This window comes from Phaenicophaeus curvirostris, chromosome 18, assembly GCF_032191515.1.
Source record: "Phaenicophaeus curvirostris isolate KB17595 chromosome 18, BPBGC_Pcur_1.0, whole genome shotgun sequence".
NCBI classification, from domain to species: Eukaryota; Metazoa; Chordata; class Aves; order Cuculiformes; family Cuculidae; genus Phaenicophaeus; species Phaenicophaeus curvirostris.
The window spans coordinates 14,266,859-14,294,388 of record NC_091409.1 but is presented as its reverse complement, the minus strand read 5'-3'; the positions used below and the strand labels follow the sequence as shown (position 1 = coordinate 14,294,388).

At 48.6% G+C, this 27,530-nt stretch overlaps 1 protein-coding gene across 1 annotated transcript in view; it reads right to left on the bottom strand.

Annotated features, from left to right (window-relative positions):
- Positions 1-14,705, bottom strand: part of RALY (RALY heterogeneous nuclear ribonucleoprotein) — an 88,940-nt gene extending 74,235 nt beyond the window's left edge. Inside the window, exon 1 of the mRNA XM_069871780.1 lies at positions 14,616-14,705. The gene's annotated coding sequence lies outside the window, so the exon portion shown is untranslated. The remainder of the gene's footprint in view (positions 1-14,615) is intronic.
- Between the last annotated feature and the right edge of the window lie 12,825 nt (positions 14,706-27,530).

Sequence of the window (27,530 nt, the reverse complement as noted above, 5' to 3'; positions counted from 1 at the left end):
GCACTCCCTGCTTCCCTAAAGGTTGTGGGGCGGGGGACGCTCACGGGAAATGTCAGAGGCAGGAGCTACATCTCTCCTCCCTGCCCTGCCTTCAGCACGGACACCACGACATCAGCCACGACACCTTGCACTTGAGGTGCTGTGCCTGCTGTGCTGTCTCAAGGAGACAACTTCCCAGTTTGCACGCAGAGCTGACATTGGCCGCGTCCCTGCCTGCAATAGGTTTGACACCTTCCTCGATGCCACCAGTAGGAATTTAAAAGGCAGCACTGAACGGACAGTCAGAGGGCAAACAGGACAGCAGCGAGAAGCTGGCTGAACCCCTCCTGTGCCTTTGTTTTCTCTTGCAATTGAACTTGATGCTGATAAGAGATGGTGAAGGATTTTCGTGCCACATGCGGCTCTGCGATGGAGCTTCTGATCTATGGATTACAGTTTAGCGAGGAGACAGCTCTGTGGAAAAATGCTTATGAGGAAGAAATGCCACTGCTGTAAATAAAAGCTCAGAGAACCACTTTCTGGGGTCATTTCTCTTAGGAAAACAGCCCTATCAAGTCACAGACTCTTAACTGAGTGCCAGGGACTCAGCAGCTGGCTATGAGCAGGACAACTCCAATGTAACTCATCCTTTGAGGTTCATGTCCTAACCCTGCACTCAGCATCCTCACCGGCACTTGCCGTGAGACAATCAGAAACACAGAATGGTTTGGGTTGGAATGGACCTCAAAGCCCATGCAGTTCCACCCCTGCCATGGGCAGGGACACCTCCCACTCAATTTGGTTGCTCCAAGCCCCATCCAACCTGGCCTGGAGCCCCTCCAGGGATGGGGCAGCCACCACTGCTCTGGGCAACCTGGGCTAGAGCCTCCCCACCCTCACAGCAAAATATTTCTCCCTAAGATCTCATCTCAATCCCCTCTCTTTAAGCTTAAAACCATTCCCCCTCACCCAGCAGGGCTGAGCTAGTTTTCAATTACTTCTCCAAAGAAATAAAAACAACAGCACGTGGTTTTACTTCTGAGATCCGTTACGATTAGGCAGATGGCCCCAACATTTGGACTTGTGCCACAAATTAATCCAAGGCTTTCTGAACAGCCAGGCACGCCTCTGACCTTCAGCTTTTGAAGTAACACTTATCTGAAGAAAAACCCCATGTGCCAGATACCGAGACTGACAGACCAGCCTCCCTCTCTGATTAAAACATTTACCATTGACTTATCCACAGCCACGAGCATCTCATACACATCTGGGACTGCAGTGCAAAGCCAGTGGTGCTGCTGGACAGTCAAGCAGGTCCTTGCAAAGTAGCCAGCAACATTGTCTGAGCCTGATTTGGAAAATCCCAGCAGAACAGCTGTGGGTTAAATGTTAAAACAGATTCTTTTTACACAAAATTAGGCACTTTTCATATCCCATTGGTTGGGAAATCCTTTTAAAGATCAGGGGAACTGCCACGTTAATGTTTGCAAGCTCTGTGTGCTGAACGAATAGCCCCAGTAAGGTGCACTGGTCAGGTGGTGAGCCACAAAACCATGTTCCCATACTGAGGATGCCCACATGCCACACCTGTAGGATGAGGAAGCCTGCAGAAATTCACACGTGACAGAGTCCTAAAGCCAAAAAATCGGATGAGAACCCAAATCTTATACTGCCCATCAGACTTTCCAGTGGCTCCAATTAATGCTGCTACATTATGTATTACCCCTTAATTCCTCTCTGTATCATTGCATGCAGAATACAGGAGGCATTATCCAAGCTTTCATCTTCAGCTCATAGCACCAAGCCCCTACAACAAGAAGTTTTTTCCCCAAATCTCCCTGCAGGTGGGTGTCAGCAGGCTTTCCACAGCTGCTCAAGGCACACGCAGCATCCCCCAGCCTCTGGTCAGCCAGGTCCTCCAATCAGCGGAGGCTTTCACTCCCCACTCAGTGCACAGCTTTTCCCAGTTCACCGAGTCTTGAACCTCCAGGACCATGAATGCTGTTGTTTATAGAATCACAGAATCGTTACAGTTGGAAAAGACCTCTAAGATCACCAAGACCAACTGTCAGCTCAACATCACCGTGCCTTCTAAACCATGGCCCGGGTACCACAGCCACACCATTTTTTAACCCCTCCAGGGAAGGAGACTCCACTACTGCCCTGAGCAGCTCTTCCAATGCTTCACCTCTCTGTCAGTAAAGATGTTTTCTCTAATATCCAACCTAGACCTTCTCTGGCACAACTTGAGGCCATTTCCTCTCGTCCTATCCCTTGTTAATTGGAAGAAGAGATTGAGCCTCACCTCACTCCAATCTGCTTCCAGGAGCTGCAAAGAGTGATGGGGTCTCCCCTCAGCCTCCTCTTCTCCAGGCTAAACAGCCCCAGGGCCCTCAGCCACGCTCAGAACCCTGTTCTCCAGACCCTTCCCAGCTCCGTTCACCTCCTCTGGATGTGCTCTAGCAACTCAGTGTCCTTGTACTCAGGGACCCAAACCTGAACCCTGGATTTGAGGTGTTCTGCTTATGGCATGAGAGGGAAAAAACTCACTGAAATATCTGGCTGTTCCTTATTATAAACCCCACACCCTTACATGTTTTTACCTCAAATTACAAAATACTATCCCATGCTTTTACAACACTGGAGGTTTCAGGTACCATAAAGCAGCATCTCTGTGCATTCCCAATTTCCGTGCAGCTTTGCCTTGCAGTATCCCTTAATTGTCCTTTTTTGTTTACAATGCACAAAAGAAAAGCTCCAGTGCAGCTTTCCACCCCCTGCAAATCCAGATACTGTTGTTTATTTACACCTCCTTATTTGCAGAGAGCCCACGGAGACGAGCAGAGATGTCATTCAGGAAGAAGGCAGGTGGATTGAATCCATCACCACGTGGAAGGGGCCGGAGATGTTTCACGAAAGAACCACAATTCACAACAGAGGATAAATTATCCAAACCTTTACATGTCCTTGTTTGTCAATTAGTGTCTCAATACAAGCTTGGCAAAAAATAAAGCAAAAGACCTCTTCTCTAGATCTAACGCACTCTAGGAACACACAGATCTCTATTCTCCAGTTTTTAAGCTCGACCAAGTTTCACTGACCAAGTGAGCCGTCTCTGTTTGTATTTCTCTAGATATTAATATTTAAACCCACGGACTCACAGGACATCTCAAGCTGGAAGGGACCCATAAGGGTCATCCAGTCCAACTCCCTGCTCCTCGCAGGTCCACCTAAAACAATCCATACTGAAGCACGTTCCGGTTTCAATCTCAAATCTAATGGATATGGCCATGTCACCCACTGACCACCCAAGAAGTATTCATCATCTTTGAAACTTTCCTTTTATAGGCTGAGAAAAAAAAATCTCCCAGCCCAAACTGCTGTTAACTACTCTTTAGGGAGGGTGGGGAATCTTCCTGCAGTAACAAAGGATTTTTCTGCATCTGTAGACATTAGACATAAAGGAACAGAGGCAGCATGACGACAGCCTACATTTTCCATGCAATGATAAAAATTGTTAAAGATGGGCTTGTTCAGCCTGGAGAAGAGAAGGCTCTAGGGAGACCTAGTAGCAGAGCTTCATGGGGACCTGCGGCACCTTCCTGCACCAGGGTGCCGCTCTTCCCAAGCTGGAACAGACCTGTCTGATCCCCATGTGTTGTGTCCTGGAGCTCAGAGGCCTCCTATGCTGTCTGAGATGTTCTAAGCTTTACATGGCCCATGCAATGCCCTTTGTACTCCTCCATTTCCCATATGGTGAGAACATCCCAGTACCGATAAACTCAAGAGCTTACAAATTTGATGGACTAGGAGATGGCAGGTGATATATCCAAACATGTCTTTTGCTAGAGACAGCTTCAAATTAATAGAATTATAGAACGGTTTGGGTTGGAAGGGACCTCAGAGCCCATCCAGTTCCAACCTCCTGCCATGGGCAGGGACACCTCCCACTGGATTCGGTTGCTCAAAGCCCCATCCAGCCTGGCCTGGAACACCTCCAGGCTCCCCTCTTTCAGCTGAAAATCGTTCCCCCTCGTCTTACTCCTGCACTCCTTGATCAAAAGCCCCTTGCCAGCTTGCCTGGAGCCCCTCTAAGTAGAAGTACTTACTCACTCTGGTCCTTCGTCACACAAAACTGGCTCAGTTAGATGAAGCTCCATGAAGAAGGATGACACGTATATGAGCCCAGGTCAAACCAGAGTATTTTTTTTAGCATGGAGAGCTCAGGAAACCACGGAGATAATCACAGTTTTGAGCCACACCATGCCAATGTCCTATGCTTGTTCTACAGGAAAGCAGGTAATAGCTCTAAAGCTTACCTTGCTGTGTGTTTTTTAAAACATATGCTTACACCTCTGACCCTCTCCCATTTTGGGGCTCAGCTTGCAAATCATATGGTTACAGATGACAAAATAACCTGTGTGTCTGCAGTAATGTGTTTTCCAAACCCATTGTGGTAACGGTAGAAACTAGTCTGTAAGCTAATGGACTGTTTATTTATGGATCATAAATAACAGCATTCAATTCTTCATAACCACAGAGCAAAGCTGAAGGTCCTCTCTTCATCTGAGCCTGTGGACACCCAGCTCCTGTGAGCTGGGCTGTGCAGGTAGGGGCCAGATAAAGGCAGAAGAGAAGTCATTTATTCCCTCTCCCCTTCCATAATATCCTCATCATTAAAATACAGACCACGAAAACGCCTCAGAACAGAAAGAGAGCTGGGCTGTGAGCAGCCAAGTCTCTCCAGGGCAGATCCAGCTGCACTTTCTCATCTCCAGGATAACAGCAGGAATAAAGAGCTGCTGAGAGCACAAAGCCCTCCCCTGGGTCAGAGCAGAAACCCAGTAGGGTCCGACCCAAGAGTCCATCCCTGCCCCTGGGAGCGACTGCCTCCTCGCAGGCATCGCAGTGGAGAAGCTACATCAGGGTATGGTCATTGAGCCTCTCCGACTGCGAGGAGGCTCGTGGGAAAAGAACTTTTTCCTTATCACGGCAACTTGGATGGGAATTACTGAGAGGTAATTTTGAAATGTTTGGAGACTTGGGGTGGAAACTAAGCAGAAAGAAGGTGGGGACCCCACAACCAGCAATCTCAGCCCTGCTGGGCCAGGAATTACAAGGCAGCAAAATCACTAAGGGGGAAGAGATTCAACCAAGCAATTCTGAGAGGGAGGGAAGAGTAGGAGATAATGCTGGTGAGCACCGGGTGAAATCAAACTGGAGAAATCAATAAAGGGAAAGGACAGAGGGGGGTGATGGGACATAGGAAGAGATAAATTAAAGGCTTGCCCAGGGGTTATGATGGCTAGTGAGCAATAAATTAAATAAAAGAAGGCGACAGGGACAAGCAAGGTAGTGTGAAAAATTAATTAAAAGGAAGGGAGGCATAACCGAGGCATAAAACATGGGTGCTGGAGGAAAGATTAGAGGACCCAGGCAATGAAGAGGCTTTGAGAAGTATAATAGAAGCGAAGGCAGAGGCTGTAAAGAGGCTGTGACCGCATGTGAGGGTCAGATAAACAATGCAGATACGTTTTCAAGAGTCTGAGAAGCAGGAAACTATTGAAGAAGAAAGGAAGCAACTCGAAAAAAGGGGCAGTGTCGCTGCTGCTGAGGTGCTGGAACACCAAGCTCCACACCTTGGCTTTTGCAATTAAAATGCCCTGGGGCACTGACTCCCTGCAAATGGTCTGTGTCCACCCCTGTTGCTCCCAAAGGAGAGGGCGCAGGTGCTGGCCACAGGGCGAGATGTTGCAAGATGGGGCATTTTAGCTGCATGTATTTAACACAAGGATGTTGAGACACATGGAAAGGAGTGAACAGGTCACACTCGAGCTGGCTGCTCCCACAGCTGCAGTGCCTCCAGAGCCCCCTCCGGCTCTCCAAACCAAACCCACAGACTCCCTGCAGGCATCTCTGAAGGCATTTTCCAGCTCCTGAGCAAAATGCACCAATAACTCAGCCACTGCAGTTCAGTTTAGCCCACGCTCTGGTGTGGATGTGCCCTGGTGCCTTCTTCAACCTCGTAGGACGGCAGACGTTGGGTGGTGGGCGGAGGATCCTGGCCTCAGGGGATTGAGTCCCTGCTGGGTCCATTTTCCACCTGGGACTTGAATACCAGGTCTCAGGCTGCACAGGAGAGCACAAGGTTACCCTGGGGTGAGCCCCCTTCACTCTTTTACACTGAAGCAGTTACACTTCATAGAATCATAGAATCATAGAGTCATAGAATCACCAGGTTGGAAGAGACCCACCGGATCATCGAGTCCAATCACTCCCATCAAACACTAAACAATGTCCCTTAGCAGCTTGTCCACCCGTGCCTCAAACCCCTCCATGGAAGGTGAATCAACCCCCTCCCTGGGCAGCCTGTTCCAGTGCCCAGTGACCCTTTCTGTGAAAAATTTTTTCCTAATATTCAGCCTAAAGTAAATGACACATGGGCTGGGAGAAATGGAGATGGGAAAGTGGGTGGATGGAGAGAGCAGCACTCTGCCGGCAATTGTGCATCTCACTTGAGCACCAGGGAACCTGGACCTTTCTGAAGTCCAGTTTCTGTCCTCTTTCATGAGACAGGAGAGAAGCAGCTCTCTGGTGGCAGCAGGTTGGCTTTGCTGAGCCCTGTCTCAAGACATCAAATCGCTGTGCGACTGGGGCCCAGGGGCTGCTGTGCCAGGCACGGAGCTGCCAAGGGTTCTGTGGGGTCAGCCCAAAGTTCTGCCGTCCATCGCCTGCTTCCTGGCCATCACCAGGAAGGCAGCAATTAGTCACAGGCTGGGGGTACAGAGGTTTTCCAAGGACTTCTTGTGTGCCAGAGAGCAGCTCATCAGCTCTGTGCAGAGCAGGATGAGTGTCCCAATGCCAACATTTTTGCACTGACAGATTTTCTCTTTGTAATTCAGGTCCTGCTCTCAGCTCTGCAGCAGCCTGGATGGGATCAGCTGCTCACCAGGGACAGGCAGTCCTGTCTCTGTCCTTAAAAGTGTCTGTGTTGTTTTGCCCGGGACACTGGTGCACTTAGAGGGCAGCCCAAGACCATACACAGTTAGGTGATCAGAGGGCCTGAGCCCCTCCCATACAAGGACAGGCTGAGAGAGTTCAGGTTGTTCAGCCTGGAGAAGAGAAAACTGCGGGGCGACCTCAGAGCAGCTTCCAGTGCTGAAAAGGGGCTCCAGGAAAGCTGGGGAGGGGGTCTGGATCAGGGAGGGCAGGGACAGGACGAGGGGAATGGTTTTAAGCTGAAAGAGGGGAAATTGAGATGAGATCTTAGGAAGGAGGGTCCCTGTGAGGGTGGGGAGGCCCTGGCCCAGGTTGCCCAGAGCAGTGGTGGCTGCCCCATCCCTGGAGGTGTTCCAGGCCAGGTTGGATGGGGCTTGGAGCAACTGGATCCAGTGGGAGGTGTCCCTGCTCAGGGAAGGGGGATGGAACTGGATGGGTTTTGTGGTCCTTTCTAACCCAAACTACTCTATGATGATTCTATGCTGATTCTGCATCAGCATGAGCTTTGTGAGCTGCTACTGCCCATCACTGCAAAGCTCCCTGTATCAGTATTTCATTAGAGAGCTGTTAATTGCACTGTAGTGCAGGCACTGCTTTGCTTTTGGAGGATTACTCATGAGGAGCAGGGATGAAATTTTTAGGAGAAGAGCTGAAGAGTGTGTGGGGAAAATGATTGCATGAGCATTTTCAGGCCCTTCAACTCACAGGGGAGAAGAAAGAATTGGACAAGTCTGGCTCATACCTGCCTTTAAAGCAGCATCCTTTGGAACAAATAGGCTGCCTCGGTGCTCTGAGACAGCTAAGAAGATTATAAGCAGAAGATACCTATGCCAGAGCAGGGAAGAAGAAATAATAAAGGCATTCAAAGCTATGACAAGCAAATGAAAAATAAAAGAAGAAAGCAGGCTTTCTGGACATACCAGGAGGAGTACAACATGTGAGATCAATACACTGAGAACGGTACCTAAAGTCAGGCAAGGAACAAATTGAGAGCATTGCCATGGGGCTGAGCCACCCAGCCTGGAGGACAGCACAGGGATTTTCGTGGGTCTCAGTAAGGAAAGCTGGACAAGAACTAACAGAAAAATAACATCAGAGAAAGCTAAAAGGGCTCTTTAACCTCTTTCTGCCCTAACGAAGTTCTTATTGGTTCTGTTTGAACCAGACTGTAGACAGCTAAGGGAGAAGTTCACGGTATAGGAAGCAGGTAAGGTCTCAAGGAAGCAGTATTGTAAACAGAGGAGGAAAAGGGTGTATTTCCACTCCTTGTTAACATTCCAGAGTAGAGACGCATGGGGTATTAGGACTCAATCCAATGAAATATCAGTTTGAGTCCATTGCAGTGCGGAGCCAGGAGCCACAGGGCTCTGATCACAGAGATCCAGAACTGAGCACACCACCCCCAAAACCCAACTCCACATCTCCACCAAGATGTCACCTGTCCTTATTTTGTGTGCGTTTCTTATAATTAATGAACTCAGTCTGCAAACCCAGATCCTGGAGTCATTTCCCATCTCCTGTAGCACTCCTGCTGGTGTCTCCTGAGATTCAGTGGGAATTTTGGTGCACAGCAAAAACAAAAGCTGCCTTGTTCTGTTATACAAAAGCACAAGCAAGTGGCGGAGAGCCCTGGGGTTACTGTGGGGTGATGGTTCACCATTCACCAGGGCACCAGTTGGCAAACAACTTCACGGGGGTTTAAATTAACACACCGGAGTGCAGAGCAGCTCACCAGGTAACTTCTTTGGCTGCTGTGACTCTTTCATCTGTGTGCAGGGACTCTGTTACTGATGTTTCTCCTCAACCTGTATTACTTGCTGGTGATTCCATTGCTGCTCTGGTTCCAGTGCTTCACCACTCCATCAGTAAAAACATTTTTCCTAATATTCAATCTAAATCTCCCCTGGTGCAACTTGAGGCTATTTCTTCTCATCCTATCACTTGTTACTTGGGAGAACAGCCCAGCACCCACTTCATCACAACCTCTTTTTAGGGAGTTGTAGAGAGTGATGAGGTCTCTCCTCAGCCTCTTTTAACACCCTACTCCACATCATCATAAATGCAGGATGCAGGGCATCACCTGACACCCTCCAGATGTTACAGCACATGGAGGAAAGGAATCCAGCCTAAACTCTCCAGGCAGCACAAAGTCCCTTACGTTAGTGCTACATCTCTGTGCCACACCACGGCCTGCGAGATGTCAGTGCCTCATAGAAACACATAGGATGATGATTTGCTACAGAATTAGACAGGAAAATAAACAATGTTTTTGGCTTATTTCCTATAATCCACAATTCAAGCCAAGCTGGAAGCAAATCTCAGGGCTGGATTTCTATTGATGAAGGAATGTGGCCATCTGCCTGTTTAACTTTTTGCATTTCTTTCTAACTTCTCTATCTCTCCTTAAAAAAAAATTCCATGCTCATATGTCATATTTGATGCATTTGACAAGGTCAGAACCATCACATCCCATCAAGCACATGCTGATACAGCTATGCAAAGGGAAACTGGGAGAAGATGCGCAAAGAGAGATCTATTTTGGTCTTTTCATTTTAAGGTATCCCCTTGACTTCTGCTTTCTGACTCACTTTCCAGCTCCGGTACTCAGCCAGAAAGCTGCAGCTGGTTAGGAGAGGACAGAGTGAATGAGCAGCACCAAGGTTGTCTCCTGGCCCCAGTGTCTGAGCACTCTATGGAGGGGGGTTCAAGCTGGAGCAGAAAAACTACTCCCTTTTGGATGGTGAGAACTGAGAAATTCAGGCCCAGCTCCCCACAGCTGACTGGACCTCTCTGACAGCTGAAGCCCAGCTGACTGGCAAGGGAACCTGGGAAAACTATAGTGGAGAACATGAACCCTGAGGCAGACACTTAAACTTGTCTTCATCTAGCATTATATCCTGTCCCCTAGCCGTTCTCTCCATAGAATCAGAAAGGTTGGAAAAAACCTCTTAAGATCATCCAGTCTAACCATCAGCCCAACATCACTGTGCTTACTAAACCAATTCCCCAAGGGCCACGTCTAGACATTTTTTGAACCGCTCCAGGGATGGAGACTCCACCGCTTCCCTGGGCAGCTGATTCCAGGGCTTCACCACTCCATCAGTAAAGAAATGTTTCCCAATATCCAATCTAAACCTCCCTTGGTGCAACTTGAGGTCATTTCTTCTATCTTAGGTGGGAGAAGAGCCCAGCACCTACCTTGATCCAACCTCCTTTCTGGGAGCTGCAGAGAGCAATGAGGTCTCTCCTCAGCCTCCTCTTCTCTAAGCTAAACAGTTCCTCAGCTGCTCCTCATAAGCCTTGTTCTCCAGCCCCTTCCCCAGCTCTGTTGCTCTTCTCTGGACACACTCCAGCAGCTCAATAATGCTCAGTAATGTCCAAGAGCCCCTGAGTGGGCAGCTCGTGAACAGAAGGGGTAGAAAACACCTCGTAGGTGATGTGGAAAACAAGCCAAGACAGTGAGGACGTGGTGGTTCAGAAACAGGTTAGTCCTTATGGCCACCAGCTCATTTCTCTAAGAAGGCATTAAGGTGTCAACAAACACAAGTCTGCAAGCGCTTCCTTGAGCTCTTCACAAATCCACTCCAGCTGGGTTCCCGTTCAATGAACACTCACAGAGAGGCAGGGGATGTGTCTGCCACAGATCACTAACACCCAGGCCAGCTCAGCCTTTCTCTTGGGAGCAATTCAGAAACTTGCAAGGTTTTATTCTGCGAACATTGTTACCTGAAGTTTGAGCACAGGCATTAACATTAACCAGAGCAGAAGATATGACTCGTGGAATCACCTGTCAGCCGTGCTTCCACAAGGAGTTATTTGGAAGAATTCACATTTTCAATTCAGGCACTGCCGTATTCTGAACTACCTTCAAGCCTTAAGAAGCTCGAAGAAACAGATCATTTCAAAAAGCAAATCCAGAAATGAAAAATAACCAAACCATAAATCCACAAAGCAGATAATTTAAACTGATGTTATTTCGATAAGATCAAAATTTGCAGAAAACTTCATTCTCAGACATAGCATTCATTATGAATGGCTGGATTAGCTCTTAAAAGAATCAAGCATTTTGAAGGATTGTAGGAACCCACCCTGCTCTATAGTTTAATCATTGACTCAGGATTCATTGTTAACCAATAGCTTTCTTTGAGTATAAGAGTTTTGACTGAATTTATAGGTCTAAGATCATAGAATCATAGAACAGTTTGGGTTGGAAGGAACCTTAAACCCCATCCAGTTCCACCCCTGCCATGGGCAGAGACATCTCCAACTGGATCAGGCTGCTCCAAGCCCCATCCAGCCTGTCCTGGAACCCCTCCAGGGATGGGGCAGCCACCACTGCTCTGGGCAACCTGGGCCAGGGCCTCCCCACCCTCATCAAGCAAAATGTCTCCCTAGTGTCTAATCTAAATCTTCCCCCTTCCAATTTAAGGTCATTCCCCGTCATCATATCACTCCATGCCCTTGTAAAAAGCTCCTCCCCAGCTTTCCAGTAGGCCTCCTTTATCCTTTATACTGCGATTCAGTAGTTATCCTACTTTCCATACATCTCCTTGACAAAGGCATCACAGAGGGTAACTTGGTCCCACAACTGGGCTGTTTAAGACTTGTTCACGAACCCTGGGAACGCCCCGTTCGCATCCCGTGACCTCCTTCGTACTGGATCCTGCAGCCCTTGACCAGAGCCTGCACCTACCAGCATCTGCGCCAGGCACCGATCCCTGCGACCTCCTCCTGACCCGCATCGTCTTTTCTATATTAAGAAACCTGTTACATCGCTTCCTTCCTTGGCCCACAGGGTGCTAAGAAGGTCACTACCAGATCATAGCTTAAAGGGCTACCGAGTACCACCCTAATCCTGGGAGGACAGGAACTGCCAGAGCTGATAAATGACCTGAGCAAGTGATTACAGTCTGGATGTATTTGTGATTAGACACTGTGATGCCCGCTCCGACACTGGGGTTTTATCTAAGACAACAGACAAAAAATTTCATCCATTCAGTTTTTGTGCAGCTACCTAAAGATGCTCCATGTTCTCTCACTACAGGCCACTTCCAGCCCTCTATGGGTGGACTCAATAACAGGTATTTCTGTCATCTTCCCTGCATCGCTAATATAATGGGCATTTTCATCCACCTTCCTAGTTGTCCAGAGTCACTCTCAATGCTCTTCTCCAATTCCCTGAATGACAGATATTTTCACAGCTCTTTCTGCACCTCCCAAGAAACAGGTAGTTTGACAGCTCCTTCTGGAATCAACCTTTGTTCTGTGCGCTCCAAATAATTGGAGTGAGAAGTGAAAAATGAAAAAGCAAATAATCAACCAGCAGCACTCAAGAGTTCAGAAGTCCTGAGCAAGTGAAGAACTCGCAGATGGAAGGAGGCGCTGCAGTTTAAGCCCTGAAGTCTGTGTATGCAGGATAAAAGACACTTCATAGAATCGTAGAATCATTAGGTTGGAAAAGACCTTAGAGACCATCAACTCCAACTGTACCCGTCTACTACTATATCACGTCCCCAAGCACCTCATCTACCCACTTTTTAAATAGCCCCATGGATGGGGACTCAACCACCTCCCTGGGCAGCCTCTGCCAGTGCTTGAGAACCTTTCCTGTGAAGAAATTTTTCCTTATGTCCAATCTAAACTTCCACTGACACAGCTTGATGCCATTCCCTCTTGTCCTATCACTTATCAATTCCTTCCACTTCCAGTGAATACCTTGTATGCAAAGAAGATTCCACCGTTTAAAATGCTGTTTAATATGCCAGCAGTTAAAAAAAAAAACAAACTTGGAAAAACTTCTGGTAGTGTTCTTTTTTACAACGCCTTGAATATTAAGAGAATAAGGTATTTCTTCAATGTGGCTGAGTCCCATAATTCCATTTGTCAAGTTAAATCCCGGTCTGTGGAATTAGGACACGGTAGTTCTCTTACTCATCCAGAAAAGGATTTTTAGCTGTCTCATTTGTTTAACATACCTGTATGCCAGACTTTTTAAGTCTTACTCTGTGTCCAGATGCTCTCGCTACTCCTGAGGGGAGGTGTATTAAGCCAGAAGCAGCAAATGGTTTTAGAGAAACCATAAGCAAACCCAAATTCCCTTTCTCCTTCAATTGCCTGATTTTGATTTGAAAAAATTCAGGTGAACCTTTACTCCTCTGTTACTTGGAGTCTCCTGGATTAGATTGTCAAATAATCTAACAAGTGTAAAACTCTTGGATCCTTACTCACCATGGTATCTCCCGGAGTCCACCAAGCTGCAGCAGAGCTCCTACCCATCTGATAAGAAGTTTTAGCTGGTCACATTTACTTTTTCTCCCTCCTGCGTAAGTTCTCAAGTAAAAAACTAACCATGATACAAATTAAAATAAATGTGTTACACCAGGACTGTAAGCTGCTAAACTGGAAATTGAAGACCAGCTTTTATCCTTCCGTCGGGGAACTGGGGGGGGGAAGTCCACTGTGGAAAATATTACAGCACTCCATATTCTTATCATGAACTGTGCATAGTACGATTACGCCCTGAAAACTTCCTTCAGCCTGTTTTATTCACCTAGAGTCCCAAACAAAACTCCCACAAAACCAGGGATATCTCCCTGTTCATGTCTTCATTAGCTTCACTGCTCAGTAAGCACGGCAAGTTTCCAACAGGCAGTGATTCCTGGACAAGCATCTCCCAATATCTAAGGTCACGCTGCCACAGGACCTGATCCTCAAACCTTCTTCCATCCCACCACAAAACCTCTTCTTCAAAGAGGTGCTTTAAGCTCAGCCTACCTGGCCAGGCTGGGTCTGGGAGATGTTAAAGCTCATGTCCTGACAGTGCCAGGTCTGTTAGCAGTTTGGAGTTGATTATCTTCCTAAATTGTGGCCTGAGGATGCTGCTGTACCTTTTGGGGATGGAGGACAGCCTGATCAAAGCTCTAGGAAACACAGCTCCTGTCTGCTAATATTCAAGGGAATACCAAGAACATGCTTTCTCCCAGCCTATTTTTCAAGATGATGCCCTGCTTACTCTGCGCAAAGGCAGTTTTGATCAAAATCTGGGCACCCTCCTTCACCACACCACCAGGTGTGTGTCTGCCCCAAGCATGATACCCCTGCACGCAGCGCTTCTCCCCAGGTTCTTCTTACAACCTCTTGCTCTTGGGTGCGCACCAGGAAAGTCAAGAGCGGATTCCACCCCTACACTACTCAGAAATCATGAGCGTATTCACGCTGACTCACGGCGAACCACAAACATAACTTTTAGAATAAATACAAGCCATGAATCAGAAATGAAAACATGATGAAACCCACCACTTCCATAATTATCTCAATCCACCCATCAGGGTGTAATTAAAGCAATCCCATTTCTATTGCCAGTAGCAAAAGAATGAATGGCAGATTCTCAGCACATCCATTCACCTTTGACTCCTTGAATGCTTACTCCAGACCAGGACCAGGGCACTTTCAGCAGGCTCAAGGAGAAAATCTCCAGCCTGAAGCCCACTCACACAGCTCAGCATCTGAAGCAAGGTGTCCTTGCCGCCCCAAATCTGTTGAGTCCCGCCTCGCACAGCAGAACAGCAGCAGCCAGGAACTGCAGGGATCCCTCCCACCACTCATTACATCTCAAGATACTCAAAACGGTCACTTACTGGGACTGGTGTGGGCACTTGGGGTTTGTCAGTCCTTCCCGTCACGGTCTGGGAGCAGGTGCAGCACCCCTCTACGGTCTCAGCTTCACCCTGCAAGAATCAGGACACAGAAGGTTTTTTTGCCAGTCGTGGTAAGCAGATAATCCAGTACTTTCTAACCCTCAGCAGAGAAGGCTATGCTGCACTGGAAAGAAAAGCTGCTGCCTGGTTGTCTGCAAGGATCAGACCCAGGACTTTCCAAGCTAAGACTCTGAGCTGCTTAGCAAGGAGCTCAAATCGGAGCAGACAGAGTCGGTTGTGTTCACGGGGCTGAGTACTTGCAAGAGGTGCTGGGGAGGTGCTGCAGACTGGCTCGGGTGCAAGAAACCCATAAGAACAGCTACATCACATTAATACTTGCAGAGAACCAGGCAGCTGGCGGAAAGAGGTGGGCAGGAATTTTTGTTCAGAGTGCCTGGGATTTATTCAGGGAAAACAGTTTCTTGAAACTGAAATATCTCACAATAAAGTAGAAACTTTTTCATGCACGTTCGTTGTTTTGGTTTTGTTTTGTTTTGTTTTTTTAATTCTGTTTTGAAAATGAAGACTTTGCTTTGGCTCAGGGTGACTCCAAACGCTTTCATGGAATCACAGAATCACAGAGTGGTTTGGGCTGCAAGGGACCTCAGAGCCCATCCAGTCCCACCCCTGCCATGGGCAGGGACACCTCCCACTGGATCCAGTTGCTCCAAGCCCCATCCAGCCTGGCCTGGAACCCCTCCAGGGATGGGGCAGCCACCACTGCTCTGGGCAACCTGGGCCAGGGCCTCCCCACCCTCACAGGAAAATATTTCTTCCTAAGATTTAAGGTAAATCTTCCCTTTTTCAGCTTAAAGCCGTTCCCCTTTGACCTATCCCTGCACTCCCCGATAATAGAAATGTTCTCCTTCCAAGTCAATTCCTCTGAGTCCCCCGAGCTGCCAGGAGACCTCCTGGGATTTTAAATTATCATAGAATCATAAGGTTGGAAAAGACGTTAGAGATCACCAACTCCAACCGTACCTGTCTACTACTAATTCATGTCCCCAGGCTCCAAAACTTTATAAGGTGCTTCCCCTTCCCTGCCATGGGCTGAGACACCTGGCTGGACTGTAAGCTGCGCACTGATGTGTAACCTTGGGAGACTCGCCAGGTAGAAACAAAACCAGGGTGTTATAATTCATCAGTGGGAGCTGCAGGACTTTTTGCAGCATTTTGATGCTGGCAACACACAAGTGCTGGCTGAAGAGGCCCCTGGTGGGGCAGCGTTGGCCCAGTCAGGACTGCACGCGATCCTCCTCGCAGGGAAGGCACGGCCGCACCTCCCACAAGAACTGGGCTAATGCTTTAGACGTGGGATCTAGGTCACGTCAAATCCTCACTCCTCTGCAACTAAACGCACACGAACTCCTCCCCCTGCCCCAGCACTCGGGGCAAAGAGCTGGGAGCTGTGCATGAATGGATGGGATGCAGAGAGACCTCCTTGGTGCTCCGTGCTCTCCAGCCCCAAGCTCCAGAACTGGGACTGCTCCTTCAGCCTCACAGCCTGCACTGTCCAGAGCTGATGTGAACTGGATCCAAGTCTCCATACTCCCAACTCCAGTGCCTAAGCCATTAAAAAGATCCAGCGATTTAAACACGTTCCTTCAAATCATCCTTTTTGGGCTAGCAATGATGTACAAGAGAGGTAACGTATCACGGTGAGATGCCTGCTCTGTGTTCTCCACCCTCTACAAGCCAACAGTGATTCCCACCTCTTGCCTTCCAAGCAATGCTTCACCCTCTGCAAGTTTGTGGATGACACTAAGCTGGGTGGAAGTGTGGATCTGCTGGAGGGTCGGGAGGCTCCAAAGGGATCTGAACAGGCTGGACCGCTGGGCTGAGACCAATGGGATGAGGTTTAACAAGGCTAAATGCCGGGTCCTGCACTTGGGGCACAACAACCCTGAGCAGCTACAGACTAGGAGAAGTCTGGCTGGAAACTGCCTGGAGGAGAGGGACCTGGGGGTGTTGGTTGACAGTGACTGAACATGAGCCAGCAGGGGCCCAGGTGGCCAAGAAGGCCAATGGCATCTTGGCTTGGATCAGAAACGGCGTGGCCAGCAGGTCCAGGGAGGTTCTTCTCCCTCTGGGCTTGGCACTGGGGAGACCGCTCCTCGAATCCTGTGTTCAGTTCTGGGCCCCTCACCACAAGAAGGATGTTGAGGCTCTGGAGCGAGTCCAGAGAAGAGCAACGAAGCTGGTGAGGGGGCTGGAGAACAGGCCTTATGAGGAACGGCTGAGAGAGCTGGGGGTGTTTAGCCTGGAGAAGAGGAGGCTGAGGGGAGACCTCATTGCTCTCTACAACTCCCTGAAAGGAGGTTGTGGAGAGGAGGGAGCTGGGCTCTTCTCCCAAGTGGCAGGGGACAGGATGAGAGGGAATGGCCTCAAGCTCCACCAGGGGAGGTTTAGGCCGGACATTAGGAAAAATTTTTTTATGGAAAGGGTCACTGTTTACTGGCAGAGGCTGCCCAGGGAGGGGGTTGAATCACCTTCCCTGGAGGGGTTTAAGGGACAGGTGGAAGAGGTGCTGAGGGACATGGTTTAGTGATTGATAGGAATGGTTGGACTCGATGATCCAGTGGGTCTTTTCCAACCTGGTGATTCTATGATTCTAGGAGTAACCATGGCTTTTATTGAAAGGACAACATTTTTTCCACACTGCTTTATGAACGACTCGGATATGTGGGCTGCCTGATCCCACGGAGAGGGCAGGAGGAGCAGGCAGGGCTCCTGCCAGGCATCATAAACGTTAGGGCGCACCCTCAGTTCATCCACCCAGCCTGCCACGAGAGACCCTCCATAATTAGAGGCTCAATTCAGTCTGTCATGCCACAGCATTGCAAAAGGTCAAACTGGAACGAAGCTTTTAATTAAAACAGAGAAAGCACTAAAGAGACAGAGAAATGAAGCACTGGGCTTCAACCACTGACGAGGACACACATATCTAATGACCTGATCAGAGATGACACATGGGCTTTCACAGCTGAAGCCTCTGCACACTCTGCTGACAGATAATCCTTCCTGCACAGGGGTTCAAAGCTCTGCATTACAAAGCCACCACAGCGACAAAGGCTAAAAGCAGGGGATGCTGCAACAGGGCCACATTTCTCATCATCCAAGAACTCAACAAAGTATTCAAGATGACAAACTTCCCAGTGCCGTTTCCCCAGTTCCCCTCATTTCACCGGACTCATCACTGAAGTTTATTGAGCCTCTCAAGAGACCTGGCAGCAACTCTCAGAAGTTCAAGAGAATACAGTGCTGGAATCAATGAGCAATGCTGTCAGAATAGGTCTTCATGCAGGAGAGATGCAGGAGAGATGCAGAAGAGGAAAGAGAGTGAGAGATACTTAGAATCATAGAATCACCAGGTTGGAAGAGACCCACCGGATCATCAAGTCCAACCATTCCCATCAATCACTAAACCATGTCCCTCAGCGCCTTGTCCACCTGTCCCTTAAACCCCTCCAGGGAAGGTGACTCAACCCCCTCCCTGGGCAGCCTATTCCAGTGCCCAATGACCCTTTCTGTGAAATATTTTTTCCTAATGTCCAGCCTAAACCTCCCCTGGCGGAGCTTGAGGCCATTCCCTCTCGTCCTGTCCCCTGTCCCTTGGGAGAAGAGCCCAGCTCCCTCCTCTCCACAACCTCCTTTCAGGGAGTTATAGAGAGCAATGAGGTCTCCCCTCAGCCTCCTCTTAACCAGCCAAACTTGAGGCGAAACCAGGTCTGAGAGGAGCCCTTAACATTGAAACTCTTGGAGCCACCAGAGATTTGGAAAAGCAAATGGCCCATGGCCTGCCCCGACCATACCTGCTGGAGCCCTGAAGGTCCCTACTTTGCCGTTGCTTGGACTGAATGGGGCAAACAGAGAATTACAGATGCAAATCCCATCAAGGAAGGAGGAGGAACCCTGAGATCTGGATAAGGTTCTGCACACTCTCCCCCATCACACTCTCAAACTTACCCAGATGCCTCAACTGAGACAAAAGGGCTTATTTTGCTCCTAAAGTGTTCTGTTGATAAGAATAACTCCAAAGTTGTATGAAGGGAAGGGAAGTATGAGGGGCAGAGGGACATGATGCACCGAAGAGTATCAGAGGCTCTGAGTTCTGGTCCTGGCTGCACTGTGCACTGGTCTCTCTTTGAGACGAAATTACCGCATCTCTCTGTGTCCCTTCGGATTTTCAGCTAGACCCAGGTGAGGTCTGCAAAGTTGACCAACAGCCTCAAGCAGAAGCTGTACAGAAGGTTCAATAGAAAAATCTCACCATTGGGAAGATTAAGGGAGCTAAGAAAAGGAACTTCACCTTTACTGCTGCATAATCCCTCTTTTCCCATATGTACAGCTACATAAAAGACCAAATTGACATGCTCTTACACCGAGTTCCTCTTCACTACGTGAGTCCTAATGAATTCAAGCAGCAGGAGCAGCAGAACAGCCCTGGCAAGGCTGGAGTCCATCAGTCGAGTGCCCCATCCTGTGATTTTTCTAGAATCATTTCAACCCAGCATGCAAAAGTGAAGGAGGAAAGAGATAAGTACCCCACCAAAATACAACCAGATCTTTCAAACAAAGTAACTGCACTAAAATGTGCTGGTTTATTACCATTCTGGGCTCCCAAAGCATTTCCCTTCTCTCCCTGAATGATAACGGGCATAAAAATTAAATATAAATTCTCCAGCAAAAAGTGAAATGCACTGACGGGCCATAAATCACGAGGGCTGGATGGCATTCAGAAGAAGTTGGGGGAAGGAATAAAGGATGAAATAGTGTAGATACTGACCAAGATATATGACAGACCCTTAAAAACTCAAGACTCATCCCCAGGGCAGGGGACTCGTCACAATGGGCTGAATTTTGATGAAGAGCAAAGGGAACTTGCCCAATGAAGCAGTGAGGTTGATACGTGGTGCTCACAGTCCCACAGGCTCAGGGCACAGTGAAGGTCACCCCAGTGCCACGCCTGCAACCCCACCTCATGTGGGGATGAAGACCCCCATGGGAACATCTTCTAATTTCCCCAAAGCCATAATTCCGTACCAGTTGCTAACAGCTGAGGTCAGAAGTCCTGCAAACAGACTTTCTGTTTGAGGGTTTCTAACACCTTTTGTAGAAAACTGGTGAAGGGTCCTTCGCGCTCACCCAATGTTGACGGGCACTGCCCTTCTTTCTCCCCAGGGCCACACACCAAACATAAGCCTGGGCTGGCACCTGCAGTGCGATCAATCAGGAACTTTGGATAAATGAAGAGGGACCAGCCCAGTGCTGCAACTAAATCATCTCCATCTCCCCTCTTTCAGCTGATAAACAGTTCCCCCTCGTCCTGTGCCAGCACTCCCTGATCAGAGCCCCTACCCAGCTTTCCTGGAGCCCCTTTCAGCACTGGAAGCTGCTCTAAGGTCTCCCTGCAGCCTTCTCTTCTCCAGGCTGAACAACCCCAACTCTCTCAGCCTGTCCTCGTACCAGAGGTGCTCCAGCCCTTGGATCATCTTTGTGGCCTCCTCTGGACTCGCTCCAACAGATCCATGTCCTTCCTGTGCCAAGGGCTCCAGAACTGAATGCATTTCTGAACAGCAGCTCTCATGGACTGGATTCTCTCATCTTATGACCTGAGATTCTTCCATCAGCACTTCCAGTAACCTGAAACACTCCCCGGGGCATCACACAAAAGAACAATATTGTGGAAACGCTATATATCAACACCAATTTTCTTCTAATAAACAAGATCACCTTTAATTTTGCAGGCACCTCCTACTTCATTAAACTTAAAGATCTTGCTCTCCAGGGGCCTCCTTCTCAACTGGGGCAGGAAATGAAAAGACAGAAAATGCAATTTAATTGGGGATGAAGCTTCATCTTTACACTGCCTATCATAATTACGTGTCGTTTAAAAACAAGTGTGGAGCAGGTGTGAAATGGCATCAGCTCCGGATGTGCATAAAAAAGGTTGACACTAGCAGCATGCCTCAGCAAAGAATCAGATGGTGCATCTTGAAAACTCCTTTTCTCTTTGGCTTCTTTCTTCCTTCGTTCCCTCAAAAGTTGCAGGAAAACTTCCTTTTGAAATGAGAGAGAAGAAACAGCATCTTTGTGAAGCCAAGTAACTTGAAAGTTATGGTTGGACTCGATGATCCAGTGGGTCTCTTCCAACCTGGTTATTCTATGATTCTATGAAAGTAAGACAAGGCAATTCCAGCATCGCAGCAACAGACCTTGTAAAATGTGGAGCAGGGCTGGTATCAGCGTAGAGGATGGGTGGGTGGAGGTACAGCAGTGTGGCCACGTGCCTTCACGTGACACGGAGACGACAGGGCTACATCTGCTGCTCTAGCTTCTTCCTCTCTGGGTATCACTTTGTGTCCCCTCCATGTCCTACATAAAATGTCCAGCTGGGTTTGACGTGTCCAGGTGAGACCGGAGCACACAAATGTAGAAGTGAACTCAAGACGCTGAAGTTTGCCCCAGGGGCTGAGCTGGGTGGGAGAGGATGTCTGCTTTCTGTCATGTCACCCAAACATCTTCTTCTTGCTCCAGCACCAGGATGAAACACTTGCACACAAAGCAACAAAACACTTCTGTCAAGTTAATACTGAAGGCTTCAGTCAACCTTCTGCAGAGAGCAGAACCAAAGAAGACCATGAGGAGCTTATGCTGCTTCTTTGGAGTTGTTGACCAACACAGGGTCATTATAAAGGAAAAGAGACCTGGAGTTCATCTTCTGAGGTGCTTCAGAGCCTCCATGGGATTTAGGGTAGCTCAATTGGCTTAAGCCTTCCCAAAATAGCTTCCACCACTGAGGCTTTTCGATCCTTAGCCCAAAATCAGACCCACCACATGCACCCCTCTGTGCTGAGATCATCTTCATGGGGTTTCCACGCAGGCCAGGAGCTTGGACTTACTCCAGCCTCAGCCACTCCTCTGCACAATGGTCGTTTCTCATGTGCCCTTCAGGGTTAACTCTGCAGGTTAGAAGTGCCAGGGACCAGCAGGGAACGTGCAGAAACCAAACCACTTGACTTCAAAAGAATGCAGAGAAGCTTGGCTTGGAGAGTGAGGTTTCCCAGGCTCTTGCTTGGTTTGAGATGACTTGGTTTGAGGATGTTCCTCCTGAAATAGAGATGCCTGAAACTTCAGTCAGAGCGGAGATCTCCAGCCTTTGTGCCTTTCTGGATGGCGTCAATAACACCCAGGATTTAAATAGCGACTATTTTTCTCACAAGTGTCTTTTCTGTGCATCCAGCCATAGGTAAAATGGGGAGGAACTCTGCTTAACAGATGCACTTTAATTAGTTGCCTGTCATTGTCAAGGCTCTGCTCTTATAGTCTGATACAAATTCACAGCCTTTTACTTTAAGCAATACATCGGTTTAGCTTTAGTCTTCCAGTGATCCTTTACCGTTACCTTTTCTCCCCAGTGAATCAATATTTAAATCCTCTAATTGGAACTTAGCTGCTCAGCCAACCTTGGGCTCGGTTTGTTTAGCAGCTGAGCGGATCCGACACTTTTACTGACAGAACCAGTGAAGCCGAACTTTGCACAGTAGCTTTTATTCAGGGATGCTGCAGCGAGGCGCCGCCTGCTCCTTCCCCTCTCGCAGAGTCCCCCAAGCAGTCCTGTTCCGAGAGCCATGCAGCTCCAGAGCCGCAGCTGGCTGGAAACAAGGCATGTCTTGCCCAAGAGTACTTTTTGTAAAGGAGATCTCATACCCTAAACCGGGTCCCAGCCCAGGCCAGCATCTGGGAAGGGTCAGTTTTCCTGTTCCCCTTCAAGGGGCAAGGATACAGCTCCCCACCGTTTCTAATTTTAAATGACTATGTCTCCATCTTCTGCCTGTAGATTCTCTCCTGCTGTCAAAAGGTCACCAGGCCAGTTGGAAAGTCATTTTTCACAACCCTGCTAATCCAGAGTCACCTTGCTGCCTCCTCCCACCAGGGAAATGTTGACAACAAAACTAATCAAAGGACTGCAGGGTGGGCAAGGCAGTGCAGACAGGACTGGCCTTCAAGGTACCAGCCAGAAATTCAAGAGATTCAGGAGTGGTTTCTGGCTCCTTCCCAGACTCGCTGCATGACCTTGAGCTCCAGCTCTGTGCCTCAATCTCACCTCTGCTAACTGGGGTTATTAACACCTACCATGGTCATGAGGATAAATTAATTTATGTTTAGAAAATAATCTATTAGAATGGGCACAAGGATCCTTTCAGAATAGAACTGGTTATTTTTTCCATTGCATCATCACTGGCTTTAGGGGAACAAGGCCAAGAAGGTCTAATCCACCAAGGAGCGTGTCCAGAGGGAGGGCAACGCAGCTGGGGAAAGGTCTGGAGTCCACAGGTTCTGGGAGCAGCTGAGGGACCTGGGGCTGTTTAGCCTCAGGAGAAGAGGAGGCTGAGGGGGGACCTCATTGCATTCTACAACTACCTGAAAGGAGGTTCTAGAGAGGTGGGCGCTGATCTCTTCTCCCAAGTAACAAGAGATAGGACGAGACGAAATGGCTCAAGTTGCATCAGGTGAGGTTTAGACTGGGTATTAGGAAAAGATTCTTTACTGACAGAGTGGTGAAGCCCTGGAACCGGCTGCCCTGGGCAGTGGTGGAGTCCCCATTAATCTAGAGGGGTTCAAAAGCAGGCACGGTGGGCCTGGGCTGATGGTTGGACTGGATGAGCTGAGAGGTCTTTTCCAACCTTAATCATTCTGTGATTCTACGTCTAGGGCTGGGCTTTCTACTAGATTTTTTGCATTCTGTGGATAATCTCCTGCAGCCCAGTCTGAGCAAATTACACCGGCTGTGCTGATGTTTAAGAGGGTGTATGAGCCATTCAGAGGGGCACAGATATAGTCTGAGCTGGCGGGTGGCAGCACACTGGGACCCTCTGGAGATGGAAGAGAAAGGAAAGGGAAGCCATAAGCCTCCTGTCAAAACTTCAGCAGTGGAGGTAATTGTTTTATACACATTTACCCCTGCACTCAAGTACCAGCTCGGTTCAGTGCTTGATTTTACACAACTGGTCCAGCAGACCTGCCATTGTGCTGCTTGATTCTGCCTCTCTCACTCACTCACATATATATTATCCAGTCCCTAAATCATTTTTAATAGCTGCTTCACTCGTGTGCCCTCCTGTCTAACTCCAGCACCATCAGCACAAGGCAGGTTGCAGATAGGAAGAAGCTGACATTTCTCTTTTGAGTAATTTGCAGTGCATTTCTTGCCTGTCTGATGTAGTCATTTTGTTCTCTGCACTGATGTGACATTAATTATTGTTAAATATTCTTATCTGTTACATACAGTTCTGTTTAGATAAAGGTCAGTGCATGAACCCCTGACAGCGCTTGTTGCTGCCGTGCTCTAAAGCCAATTTGTCATCCTCTCCCTTCAATAGCCTCGTCTTAGTTTCAGTCCATTTTTTCCATTAAATCAGGCACATTAGAGAGTCATTAAAAATGCAAAATATCTCAGCTGTTTGCATTGGCACTTGGATAGGAAATTATTAGCTCGGGTAGCACCGACTGCACAGGGAGGTCAGGTAACATTGCCCATGCGAGCCCAGCAGCAGCATTTGGTTAAGGAGCTGTATGGCTGCCCCTAAAATTGCACGTATTTCAGCTGAAGGTCAGCTAAGCCTTGCCTAGCACACCATGCCTTGTCCCAGCCTGGCTCCCCGTGGGATAATGACATAAACACACCCCACCCTCTCTCGGCAGAGGACAAGAAGGGCAAGTTCAAGCCATTGTCACCACACGGATGCATGTGGTGACATGATCCATCTTCCCATCCAGCAAGCAGCTGGATGCACACGAGCCTGCTCACACCAAATAAAATCCATGCCTGCATCTGCTCAGTCTCACTTTCTATCTCTCTGAATAAATCCCCCTCTGTGCGTTGCTCCCCACGATGGCAGCATCACATGTGGATGGAGAGGGCACCCTGGCTAGGACTCATTCCTCGCACCCCACCTGCCTTGGGACGCCTTAATAGACCAAACCAGCACCTCCTCAGTGTCTCACAGCTGGGAGCTGCAGGTTTGCCAGCTGTCAGAAAGCAGCCTGTGCCCTTGAGTGGCTCTCCCAGGGAACAAGGTGGTCACACAGTCTTACAGGAACACACGTCAGCGTGGCGCAAACAACAGACATGAGAACATTTAGTCTGCAGCGTCAGAGAGCAGGGAGCCGTCACAATTCCCAGGTCATTTTACATCAGCAGCCTCCAGGATGAAGAGTGGGGCTGGCAGCTCCCAGTGCCTTGTAAAACCTATTTTACTGCTCGGCTGAAGCTCGGGTGCTTTTATGCCTTCATCCAGCAAAACACTTCAGCACGTAGTTAACTCCAAGCACACAAATAGCCTTAATTACAGCATGGGAGCTGTTTCTGCACTTAAATTGAAGTCCATGCCTAAGCAAGCATCTGAGTGAGGACTGTAGCGCAGATAGAAGGAGCAAAGAGGATGCTGAAGAGCAGAGCCCACAGCACCAACCTGGTGATGAGGACAAGGGTGGGGACGCTTGGATGGGGCACGGGACTGAGTAAATGGAAGAGCTCAGCCAGCTGAAAAGGTGGCTTCTGCTGCAGAAATAAAGGAGGATGCAAGGGCAGATTTGGCACGACCAAAACTATGACACAATAAACCATGTGCTTGTTTCAGCACTTGTCAAATGGAAGAACACTTGGTCATTTATTCCAAGTGACATTTAATTTTGTATTGTGCTATATCATTTTGTACTTTTAAATGAAAGAAAATAAACTCCCAAACTCATCCCCTTCTCAGCACAATACAAAGAAATATTGGGTTTTGCTGAATGGAGTCAATGGAGTGGGGTTTTTTTCCTCTACTTCTTTGTATATAAATGAGACAAAAGATAGAAGGGAAAATCATATCGGGTCTCCTCAGTGCTAGGCTCAAGGGAGAAAAGCACGGTTCACACTGGGCTGAAACTGCTCCAGCCCGAGGGAATCGGGAGTTCTTGTGCAACTGGCACCTGCATGTGCTGTCCTGGACCAGCGCAGGCACTGAGGTTCCTGCTCCATGCAGACCTACAGAGACCCAGAAACACGCTACTGCTCGCTATGCTGATGGAGACACGTGCAGAGCAGAATCACAGAATCAGTAAGGTTGGAAAAGACCTCTAAGGTCATCCAGTCCAACTGCCAGACCAACACCACTGTGCTTAATAAACCATGTTCCAAAGTGCCATGGGCACACGGTTTCTGAACCCCTCCAGGGATGCGGAACGCACCACTGCCCTGCGCAGCCAGGTCCAATGCTTCTCCACTCTGTCAGTAAAGAATTTTTTTCCTAATATCCAGGCTAAATCTCACGTGACACAACTTGAGGCTGTCTCCTCTTGTCTTATCACTTGTTACTTGGGAGAAGAGCCCAGCACCGACCTCACTCCAACCTCCTTTCAGGTAGCTGTAGAGAGCAATTAGGTCTTCCCTCAGCCTCTTCTTCTCCAGGCTAAACAATCCCAGTTCCCTCAGCTCTTCCTCATAAGACCTGTGCTCCAGGTCCTTGAGCAGCTCCGTTGCCCTGAAGAAGCCCCTGTATTAAACAGTTTCACTCTACACCTGATCTTCAGGTTCCTGCCTTGTAACCATGGACCAGTCTGCACACAAGGACTTCTTTACCCTTCTGCTGCTGCATATCACAGAGCTGCCTTTCTCACCCTTTCTCAAAGACGTATTCAGTACAACCTTCAATAAGCTACTGGGCAAGCATATATTCACACCTTTGGTCCTCAGTTTACTTACCAGTACAAGAAGAAAGCGCACTGCCACCTTCCCTTTCTCTAAATTGGGATATGGAGAAGCGCGAGAGCCGGCTTCTCACGTTTAGAAAGGTATGAGAAAACTCAGGTCCTCTCTGGGTTTGGGGACAGAGTGTCCTGCAGCTAAAAATACAGAGACAAGCCAAAGAGTCAAGGCCAGCAAAAGGCACTGGTAGGGTGACTTAAGGCAAAAAACAGAGCCTGTTTATTTATGTAGACAGTGCCTACCCAGCAAGAGAGACAAACCTCCGCACACATGCTGCCTGCGTGACGGACAGGCTCCTGCCAGCTGTAGGAGTCCAATTTCTCCTGCAGACACAGGGGTTCCCTCTGCCTTCATTGCAGGCTGATCCCTTTCTTGCAATTATTTTTAGCAGGGTAAGGTGTAGGAGCAGAGGGAAATAGCAAGGGATGGGAGCTCAGGATCCAAGCCTCATCAGGGTCCCTGCTCAACCCTGTCCAGAGGCTGGGGGATACAAGGTGAAAATCTCTCCCAGAGGCTTTATCAGCAGCTTGAGTTGGGTGGGAGACGTCCTCTGCCTGGTGCAGGACTGGACTGTTCTGTGCTGCCCAAAGGGCTCCCCCCTGCCTTCCTGGGAGGTCCTGCCCTACACCCGAGCGTTTGCTGCAGATGGAGATGGGCTTCGGTTCTTCAGCAGCCCAAAGGGCCAGAGCTCCAGGGAAAAGGTCCGCTGTCAAAAGCAGCAGGACATAACTCCAAGGTGGAATGGCTGGCAGGTGACAGCCCTAAGGAACAGGGATTGTCCTTGAGCCTGCTCTGAAATAGCCACGTCCCAGGCAGCTCAGACAGACAGACCACGGTTGATAAGCCACAAGTGTCATTCCAAGCATCCCACAAGACCTGGTCAAAGGGAACCGCAGTGATACTAGCCTTGCCTCATGCAGGCGCCTTCCCTGCCACGAGAATTTTATCTTTACCAAAAATCCTTCACTATTAAAGGACAGGAGGATGCAAAGATACCTGAAGCACTATTTTGCTGTACTTGGGATGGCATCTCTCACTGACCGATTTCTCTGCAGCAACTGCTGCATGTGTAACAGAGAACACCAGTATATCAGCGCATCCTA